Below are 11,479 nucleotides of genomic sequence, written 5' to 3' on the forward strand. Positions count from 1 at the left end.
GAGAGCGTACTACAGAATTGCAGAAACTGTTAAACAACATCTTATTAGCTGTGAGAATGATGTCACATGTAAGAGATATAAACATAAAAACACTTGCATATTATGTCATCTGGGATCATATTGCGGGGTAACTCGTAAAATCGAAGAACAGTTTTTAGCTTGCGAAAGCGCGTAGTAAAACTCATTGGTGGTGTAAATTCAAGAATATCATGTAGAAACCTCTTCAACAAACTTTGTATTCTAACCACTGCTTCTCAGTATCTTTATTCCTTAATGAAATTTATTGAAAGTAATATATTTCTATTTGCAACCAATAGTTCAATACACAGTATGAATACTAGGAACAAGAACAATGTACATGAAGACCTAAAATCACTTGTCTTGGTCCTAAAAGGGGTCCAATATTCAGGAACACACATTTTCAACAAATAAAAGATTAAGGAGCTGGTTTCAGATAAAACATGGTTCGAACAGAGGTGGATAGACTTTCTGGTAGGCAACCCCTTCCACTCTATAGATCAATATCTTAACAGAGACTGCAAAGAAGCTTAAGTAAACTTGTCTGTTACATTATAGTTTTGACAGCACTTGGTCACAACAGTCAAGGTTAGGTATTTTGCGTATGATAAATGTATTAAAAGTGGACTAATTATGTAAATATTAGCAGTTGAAGTTTACAGTAATGCATACACCTATTTTGACATTCTCCTGAGAAATGATCAGGGCAGAGAGTACTACATTCAAATGTCTTATGTTTTTTATGTTATTCTTTCTGGTTCGTTCCACGCCCACGAGAATTATCTTATTTTTGTGTCTATTGAACGAAAACTGAATCTAATCTAATCTAATCATGCCTGTCATAGTTCAGTTACATCAGCTTTTTCCCAATATGAAATATTAATTCAAAACGTAAGATACGATAATGACGTGGGAAAGTTCTCTGGGCGTCAAGTGGGAAGAAAATCGTTTTAATATTCATTTTTTGATAATGTGTTTCACATTCTCATCAAATAAGAGCTCAGAGAAGCTGCTGGATGATGGATTGTAACTGGCGCATTCGCAGAACAGTGACCCGGCAGCTGCTGCGCCCAAGCAGAACGTGGGAAACTGGTCTGTACCCCGGCCGTCGTTCTTTGTGCTATTTCTGGTCTGACCGGATTATCATTGCGACAGGCTTTTACCATGCACCTGACCTACACTCACGTTCAGAAAAAAAAGCAGAACACCTTGAACGACTCGAGGTAGGACGTTCATATTCACAGGGCATGAACATTAGTATGTTCTGCAGAAATGATTAGCAGTTCAGTCACCTCGGTTCAGCATGTGTCCTGTAACCTAACAGGTACAGGGTCCGCCATGGGACCCGATAACTTGTTCTGTGTATGATGGCAACGACGCGTATAAGGCGCGGATGGCGTCCTATTGTATAGCCATCCATGCTGCATTCACCTGCTTCCAAAATTCCATCTGTGGTGATCGGCATTGGGTCACAGCACTGCACCCATCGTTCCACTGTATTCGACTCACTTTCGATTGGCGACAAGTCTGGTGATCTGGAGGACCAGGGCAAGAGGCCGACATTCTCTGACACCGAAGAGGGACGTGTTCGTGCAGCAACATGCGGTCGTGCATTGTCTTGCTGAAAACTGGCGTCTGAGGTATTGTGCAGAAAGAGTATGGCTATGGGCCACAGGATGGCATGTGGTTTAATAGCTGCGTTAGAAAAGCGCTACGTAAACAAAGAGCACTACACCTCAGATTCAAGAGAAGTAAAAACATAGCTGTCAAAAGCTGAAAGAAGCGAAAATGAGCGTAAGGAGAGCAATGGGAGAAGCGTTGAATGATTTTGAAAGTAAGACGTTGTCAACGAACCTGAGTAAAGACCCTAAGAGATTTTGGTCGAATATGAAGTCAGTAAGTGAGTCTAAATCATCTATTCATTCTGTCAGCGACCACAGAGGCGCCAAAACGGAAGATAACAGAGAGAAGGCCGAGATACTGAATTCAGTCTTCCGAAGTTGTTTCACCGCAGAAGATCGTAACACTGTCCCTTCTTTCAATCGTCGTACGAACGTGGCAATGGCAGACGCTGAGATAAGCGCTCGCGGAGCTGAAAAGCAGGTACAATAGCTCAGTAGCGGAAAGGCTTCAGGACCAGATGAGATACTATAAGATTCTATCAAGATTATGCGAAAGAACTTGTTCCCCTTCTAGCAGTAATTTATCGTAGGTCACTTGAGCAAGAAGAGGTACCTAACAACTGGAAAAAAGCGCAGGTCTTTTCCGTTTTTAAGAAAGGCCGTAAGACAGATCCACACAATTAAATACCTATATCGTTGACGTCAATTTGTTGTAGAATTAGAGAGAATGTTTTGTGCTCAAGAACTATGACATTCTTGGAAAATGAACATCTCCTCTATAAAAATCGACATGGATTCCGCAAACAGAGATCCTGCGAAGCTCAGCTCGCTCTGTTCCTCCCTGAGGTCCACAGCGCAGTGGACGACGGAGCTCGGGCTGATGCCGCGTTCCTTGACTTCAGTCAGGCATCTGACACCGTCCCGCATTGCCGTTTAATGAAAAAAGTACGGAGCAGATTTGCGATTGCTTTCAAGACTTTCTTGCAGATAGAACTGAACACATCGCTCTAATCGGAACTAGACCGACAGATGTCAAGGTAATATCCGGAGTACCACAGGGAAGTGTGATATCACCGCTGCTGATTACAATACATATAAATGATGTAGTAGAAAGCGTCGGATGCTCTTAAAGGCTATTCGCAGACGATGCAGTTGTTTATACAAAAAGAAGCAACGCCAGAAGAGAGTAACAATTTGCAGAACGACATGCACAGAATTGATGAGTGGTGCAGACTCTGGCATTTGACCCTGAACGTAAATAAATGTACCGTATTGCGCATACATAGGACAAGAAATCCACTACTGTACAGTTACACTACTGATGCCAAACAGCTGGAGACACCGTCTGCCGTAAAATATCTATGCGTAACTATCTAGAGCGATCTTGAGTGGAATGAGCATATAAAACAGATATTGGGAAAAGCAGATACCAGACTCAGATTCATCCGAATATTCTGAAGGAAATGTAACTCGTCCACGAAAGAAGTGGCTTATAAGGCGCTTGTTCGCTCGATTATTGAGAGTTGTTCATCTATCTGGGACCCGTGTCAGCTAGGACTGACAGAGGAGATGGAGAAAATTCAACGAAGAGTGGCGCGTTTCGTCACGGAATCGTTTAGCTGGCAGGCTTTACAAGAGAGACATCGTGCACCACGGAGAGAGTTACTATTGAAATTTCGGGACAGCACTTTTCAGGAGGAGTCGGTCAACATATTACTGCCCCCCACATACATCTCGCGTATTGACCACGAGGAGAAAATTCGAGAAATTAGGGACAATACAGAGGCTTACCGACAAACTTTCTTCCCACGCACTGTTCGCGAGTGGAACAGGGTTTCAGTTTCAGGGATCAGATAGTGATATCGGAAGGTACCCTCCACCACACACCATCGCATGGATTGCGGAGTATGATGTAGATGTAGATACGTAGGTCATACCGATCCCAGTGTGCTGGGCACGCACCAACTGTGATTCGTGATTGTACTAATAGCACCCCACAGCAACGGCTTCCAGTTGTCATTTCATGTCTTTCGCGAATGCAGTCACTGAGATGTCACTCCCTCTGTCTGCGCAGTATAAAAATTCGGCGTCATTTTCAAACAAGACAGTGTCTGATGCCATTTCTGTCCACAGTGACATCGTTCTATACGTAAGGTGGTCATGTCATTTTGATTTTTGTATGTTGTCGCTGTGCATGTCAGGGAGAGAGCAAGTTATGTTACTGTTAAACAATCTTTGGTCTTTTCCTGGTACAGTCTTTGTCTCTGCCCAGTGAGACACATTCTTAGTTGAAATGTGGTAGGTGATGAATGTATTCAGTTGTGCTGTGTTGACTTGTTATTGTATCTGTTAGATGACGAAAGATTTATTGTAAAGGACAGCAATGATGAATATGATCTATATATTGGAAGGCGAAAAGAATATCAATTTTAAAGAAAGTTATTATTTTTGAAGACAAGAGGTTTGAAGTAAGACTGAAGCACTGCGCAGCTAGCTTGTGGGAATAATTATTGTCAACCTTGCTCAGAGCTGAGAGAAAGTCCGCCCCACTTCCTCACTTTGACTCATGCATTAACATCTGAAGTGATTAAGCTGTTTGGTTTTTTATAGCAACTCTGCGTTAACATTGTACCCTTTTCAATTCATTACTCAGCTTGTTAAGCATAGTATTGTTCAGACCAATGTAATGTGAGAAGATTACGTGAAATTTTACTCTGGAAGTGGAGATTTTGATAAGGGCCAGATAACTGTTTTACTTCTGTTGCGCATTTAATATAAAATTGGATTCAGATGAGTTACAGTTCAAATTATGTTCTGTTTAGTCAAAGGTTAGCATATGACTATAAGTTGGGTAACAGTTTGTGGGGACATAGTTTTCGTAATAGGTACACTTTTATAGAGTGGGAGGTAAAGTTGGGCTAGTTACTATCCGAAATCTGGATTTGCCTAATAAAATCTAAAAAAGGACGACTGATTTCTACACCCTGTAATTTATAAGCCACATAACAGTCGCTGAGTGCACCTACTTTCCCAATGGAAGGTAACGTGCAGGAGGAAATTATTTGGGAAAAGAAGCGTTATAGGAACATTATGAATGAAACAGCGAGCGTGTTGAAAGAAAGCTTAACCGCGAAGACGAAAAGGACGAATTTGACCGTTTACGTTCATTTTCAGTAATTTCTGGTGACGGTACAAACTTATGGCGTTTATGTGATTTTCCACGAGAGCAGTACAACATATCCAGATACGACAATGAATCGCTGACGTGGTGGAATAGAGAACAATCTGGTGTGCACAAATATGGTAACTTTTTGACAATAATTAAACCCAAAGTTTTCAGGAATTACAGAAACAAAATTCACCCCCAAGCTTGGATTTATCAGTTCCTATATTTTTTACCACCAAATGGGCCACTTGAGAACAAATTGGAATTTCTCTGTGGTTATTTGGGAAATGAAGCTGCACCAAGAATTCACTCACTAGTGAGACACTAAAAAAGCGTATTTGATTTCTACCGAGCAGTTTTGTTAGACTACTGGTCGCAAGCCACACACGATCGGGTAAAATGCACACATCAAAAAAAGGTTTGCATCACTTCGGTTCCGAGAGTTCCGGAACCTGTACGAGAAACTGGAATAGAGAGCAATATAAACATCATTTCCGCCCTTTTTATTGCTCATGAAAAGCACACATTACATATTGTACCACCATACAGCGAGAACTTCTGAGGTGGTGGTCAAGATTGCTGTGCACAGCGGTACCTGTAATACCTAGAAGGACGTCCTCTCGCATTGATGCATGGCTGTATTCGTCGTGGTATACTATCTGCAAGTTCGTCAAGGAACTTTTGGTCCAGATTGCCCCCACTCATCAACGGCTATTCAGCGTAGATCCCGCAGAGTGGTTGATGGGTGACGTCGTTCATAAACAGCCCTTTTCAATCTATCCCAGGAATGTTTGATAGGGTTGGGGTCTGGAGAACTTGCTGGCCGCTCTAGTCGAGCAATGTCGTTATCGTGAAGGAAGTCATTCACAAGAGTGCACCATGAGGGTGCGAATTGTCGTCCATGGAGACGAATGCCTCGTCAATATGCTACCGATATGGTTACACTATTGGTCGGAGGATGGCCATCACATATCGGACAGCCGTTACGGCGCCTTCCACAACCACCAGCGACGTACGTCGGCCCCACATAACGCCACTCCAAAAAAACAGGGAACGTCCACCTTGCTGCACTCGCTGGACAGTGTGTCTGAGGCGTTCAGCCTGACCGGGTTGCCTCCAAACGCGTCTCTGGCGATGGCATGATTGAAGGCAAATGCGACACTCCCGGGTGAAGAGAACGTGATGCCAATTCTGAGCGGTCCATTCGGTATATTGTTGGGTCCATCTGTAATGCGCTGCATGGTGTCGTGGTTCAAAGATAGACCTCGCCACGGACGTCAGGAGTGAAGGTGCGCATCACGCAGCCTATTGCGCACAGTTTGAGTCGTAACACGACGTCCTGTGGCTGAACGAAAACCATTACGCAATATGGTGACGTTGCTGACAGGGTTCCTCCGAGCCATAATCCGTGGGTAGCGGTCTGACGGAGGCATGTCATCGACAGTTCCTGTGTCTCTGTATAACCAACATGTCCGAACAGCATCGCTTTGGTTCAGTCCGAGACGTCTCGACACTTCCCTTGTTGAGAGCCCTTCCTGGTACAAACAATGCGGATGCGATAGAATAGTGGTATTGACCGTCTAGGCACTGTTGAACTACAGAAAACACGAGCTGTGTACCTCCTTCCTGCTGGAATGACTAGAACTGATCGTCTGTCAGACCACCTCCATCTAATAGGCGCTGATCACACATGGTTGTTTCTATCTTTGGGCGGATTTAGTACAGTCAAAGGGACTGTGTCTGTGATACAATATCCACAGTCAACGTCTACGTTCAGTTCTGGGAATCAGGGTGATAGAAAACTTTTCTTGAGGTGTGTATAACATTAAGATGTTAGGGAGCTTTGAAAACTCTGACTTCTGTATTCCAGCAAAATATTTGGAAGACATGAACCGCAGAAATCAGTACTTATAAGACTCATACAGCCCGTCAGAAGTAATGCACATTTTTAAAGTAAGTAACCTACACATTTGAGACACTTAATTTTGTCCTGTACATGTAATGACGATTTAGAAGCATTGCAAACGTTACTGCAGGAACTGGGATTGGAGAGTGACAACGGTTTAACGAAAAGACACAGTAATAATCACAACAGAAACTATGACAGGTAAGACGCGTTTGTGCCACGTCAAAACAAAATCTATGGGATCATAATTAAAAATACTTTTTTTGACTGTATGAAATAGTATTCAATAAGACGGAGTGAAATTTCGCGTGCTCTTAGCACATAAAATTAATCTGAACAATAGTATGCTCAACAAAGTGCATAACTATATGAAAAGGGTACAGTATTAGTAGAGGTTTGCTATAAAATCAAACAGCTTAATCAGTTTATATGTTAACTCAGGACTCAGAGAAGTGCGGTGGTGTTTCTCTCAGCTCTGAGGAAGATAAGTAGCTGACAACAATTATCTGGACAAACTAGATGCGCAGTGCTGCAGTCTTACCTCAAACTTCTTCTCTTAAAAAAATAATAACATTATTCAAAATTCATATTCTTTTCACCTTCCAGTATATATGTCATATTCATCCTTGCTGTCCTTTACAACAAATCTTTCTTCACCTAACTGACAAAATCAGAAGTCAACAAAGCACTACCGAGTACGACCATCACCTTCCACCCTTCAACTAAGAATGTATCAGACTGCTCTGAGGCAAAGACAGTACCAGAACAAGATCAAAGACTCGTCAACAGCAACATAACTTGCTCTCTTCCTGACATCCACAGCGATAACACACAAAAATCAAAGTGACACTATTATCTTACACGAACAGAATTACCGCCACCACGTTTCTGCACATTCGTCATTGGTAGGCGAAGAAATTGGCGACGCGCACGTAACCCGTGCCGTAATAAACGGCGATGGACTGCCACCCCTGATACTGTACGATGTGTCACCCAGTTCTGTCCTGCAACGCCGTTAGGATGTCTGCCTCGATGTTGTAACCTGTTTGTGTCCTAAGACCTGAAGATGGCGGCTTTAGTTTCACCGAAACCGGTAATCGTGGAGCAAGAAGAATTCGTGCGATCGTGGCTACCAGTTTGTTGTGTTACAGCCGTCAGGACGAGGTGTCGGTCTTCTCGGGGCTGGTCTGGGTGGTGCGGCCTGACCCACCTCGTCGTGTTCCACGGCCCTCCGTGGAGCATTCCGCACATACCCGCTCCACTGTCCAAACACTTCGTGCCACACGAGCACCAGTCTCCCGTGTGGGTGCATCACGTTTTCTCATGCCGACAGTGTGCGCTCTTTCAAACTGACTGATGTGACGGTGCGGCTGGCGCACACGTCTGCGAGGCCTCCTGCACGTCTGCCCGAGTCACACCGAGCCACTGCCTCCGGTTCAGAGCGACAACCAGAGCCGCAGCCGTACTGTACCGGCAGGTGGTGTTGCGCTGTGATTTCTTTGTCGACCTGGAACCCGCGGGCCGACACGGCTCAAATGCTAATCATTTCTGCAGAACATAGTAATGTACATGTCATGTGAATATGAGCGTCCTAGCTGTAGTCGTTCATCTGTTCTGTTTTTTTGTTTTCTTTTTATTCTGAACATCATTGTATTAAATGAGAGTTGGGCGTTTATTCCTAAAGGGCACTCTCCTCGTAATTTTTATTAAGTATCTGCAGACGTAAGTTTCCTGTACCATTTGATTCTGTGCAGAAAAACCTCAAGGAGGGGGCGCTAAAGTTATCTTGCGCTACCTTTACTTTTACTGTAATAAAAAATAAGCAAGTCACGTGCAAAGTTTAAGAAACTTTTACTTAAACTGATTATACACATATACAGGGCAATGCCATCTTATGATATAAAAAAGTTACAGTTGTGGTGGTCTTCCTTAAATGATGAATTCTATGTGCCTATCCTCACCGGCAAATTGATTAATCACGTCGTCAACAGGACAATCACTGTGAGGGTGGAAGTTCGAGAGAGCTGAGCCGTCAAGTCGGTCCTCCTTCATTGTCGCCCACTGCCGTCTCTCTGTACGCCACAGTGATGAAAAACTTCTTTCTACTGTAGCAACAGATGCAGGTAGACAAGTAAATATTTTGTACAGCGTGTGCGCAAAGTAGTGGAGTCAAATCTCGGACAGACACACAACGCTTACATAACAGAATCAGTATCATTAAGGGCGTTTATGCTCGTTTGTTTGTATCTCTTTTTTAATCGATTAGCGTGCGGGCTAAATGGCGGGGGCGGCGGCGCGGGTGGCAAGGTCAGTGGGGTACGGCTTAGTATACTCGCATTGTGTGCTGAAATGTCTGAATAAAAAAAAAAAGAAAAAGAAACCAACATCGTTTTCTGATTTAGATAAATTGCAGGTTGTTACTGAAAGTGTGCGTTACGCTGATTGTAAGAGGAGGGACTTGAGATTGAGCGACGATACGTCCGTCGGTAATGAAACGCGTAAGGTGTAGTCTAGCCAAGTAACTTCCGCGGGCAAGGCCTTGTGTTACCGTTGAGGGATGTCCGGTTATTTGGTTAAGCAATGTACCGTACCGAAGCGCTGGCATACGAACAGCTGTGGCCAGCATAAATGGGAGCGTGATGCCTTGGTCAGGACATTCCCTCCTGGATGCCGTAGAGTACGTGCGGTGAAAGGCGGGCGGTTTCCATATGATTGCGCTAGCCTAGGAGGTGAACCTATTTGCGCCTTGTTAGATTCTGGCAGTAATGTTTCATTGATTGATCATGATTGGTGCGAACGTTACAAAGGCTTGGCTAAGTTGCCGAAATTAAGCACTGTCAATCATGTGTGTTATTCCGCTGGTGTGTAAACCCTTGAAGTGGTCGCAAGGCACGTTTCAAGCTTGGCATTCAAAGGTTCTCTTGGCCACTTGTCTGTTTCGTGGTTAAAAATTTATCTGTGAGGTTTATTTTGGGTTGTGATTTCTTGAAATTAACTCAGTGTGTGATAGACTATGCGAACAAAAGTTTTTACTTCAACTTAGACCAGAGCTTAGTTTTCATTTCTGTGCTGATGGGTTGGGGGCTGGTGTGTGTAGAGTCAAGGCACAGCCGGCCAAGGTTAATGTTGACCATCTTACTCAAGAACGGGCTAGGTTATTATTAGAGACGTTGGATGAATTTACGGAGGTGTTGACCGACCGGCTTGGGGTCACTAATAATATCGAATATCGCATTCAGCTTACTGATCAGATTCCGGTGCGGCAAACTCCGTATCGTTGATCTCCGCCCAAAATGCAGGAACTCCGTAAAATCATTAACCAACTACCGGAGAATGGTGTCATTCGCCCTTCCGTATCACCTTATGCAGGACCTATGTTTCTTGTGCCCAGGCCCCACGGGGAAGGGTATAGACCCGTGGTTGACTACCGTGCTTTAAATCAGAAGGTTGTCCTGGAGTCTATTCCTCTCCCGGATTTGCACAGTTGTTTTTCTTGGTTCGTGGGAGCCAAAGTTTTCACTGTCCTGGACTTGCACCAAGCGTACTATCGGGTACCGTTGGCTGAGGAATCTAAGCCGATAACGGCATTTAGTACCGATTACAACCTTTTAGAGCTTAATAGAGTGCCCTTCGGACCAGCAGCAGGTGCGGCAGTCTTATCACGCCTGTTAGGCTAAACTTACACTGCCCGCGATGCGATGCCAAGCCGAGCGGAGCGTTGAAGCGCTGAAATCGCGTGACAATGGGCAGGCTCGGTTTAACAGTGGCAGCAGAGCGGCGCCCGTTTAGACTGCAGGCTGGGCCGAGCGATGTGATGCCGCGCGATGCGATGACTCCGCTGTGGTCGCAACCGAGTTTGCGTTTCGCGCGAGTGTTTGGAGCGATTGCTTGTTTGCGTTGCGTCTGAAGTAATTGCTTGCTTGCAATGGACATCGAAAGACTAATTAACAGTGTGCGTGAACGCTCCGTGTTGTGGGAGCAGAAAAATAAATATTACCACAGTAGGGATTTTGTTCGTTAAGCATGGAATGAAATAGCTGAAGATTGTGGAACAGACAGTAAGTACAAAAAAGTAAAATAAATAGCTACAAGACTCCAAGAAATAAGTAACACAAACAACTTCGTTTATTTTCTAATTTTAATTGTGTATAGATACTATTACAGTATTTTGATAATGAAATGACGTTCACAATAGTTACAGTATTTGATAATTTCGACATGAAATATATTTGCGTTAATGACTGTTGACATAGTTTTTGAAGGCCTCTCTGACACTCCTCGCTCTTCTTGAAGCACTACTGTTTGCTCTGTCATTTTGGAATTTCACGTCTATATTTTCAGGCGAGGTACTGAAGAATAAATGGAAGCACCTACGTGACACTTTCCGCTCTGAACTCAAAAAACCTCGTGCTGAACGTTCAGGAGATGAAGGTGGCATGCCGCATTTCTAATCCAATTGGCCGTGGTACGAGCTAATGACATTCCTGACTGACATAATGACGCCACGGAAGACCAAGACTAATGTTCATCACAGTAAAAGAACAGCATCGCAACACGACGACGCACACGACGACGTACCATTTTCACCAGCTCTTACAGAGAGAGAGAGTGTTCCACCTGATGAAACCAACCAAGCCAGGTCTTCAAGAACGTCTGTAAGTTCATAGGGTAGCGTTTCGATGCCTCCTCCCTCACCCACCCTACACACAAACCAAAACAAGAGATCCAAGAAATCGACAAACTCTGAGTTGCTAAATATAGAGAAGC

At 43.9% G+C, this 11,479-nt stretch overlaps 1 pseudogene; it reads left to right on the forward strand.

The window, feature by feature from the left end:
- Positions 1 to 10,637: 10,637 nt before the first annotated feature.
- Positions 10,638 to 11,163, forward strand: LOC126108203 (uncharacterized; annotated as a pseudogene).
- The last annotated feature ends 316 nt before the right edge of the window (positions 11,164 to 11,479 follow it).

The sequence above is a fragment of the Schistocerca cancellata genome, chromosome 11 (assembly GCF_023864275.1).
Source record: "Schistocerca cancellata isolate TAMUIC-IGC-003103 chromosome 11, iqSchCanc2.1, whole genome shotgun sequence".
Taxonomy (NCBI): Eukaryota; Metazoa; Arthropoda; class Insecta; order Orthoptera; family Acrididae; genus Schistocerca; species Schistocerca cancellata.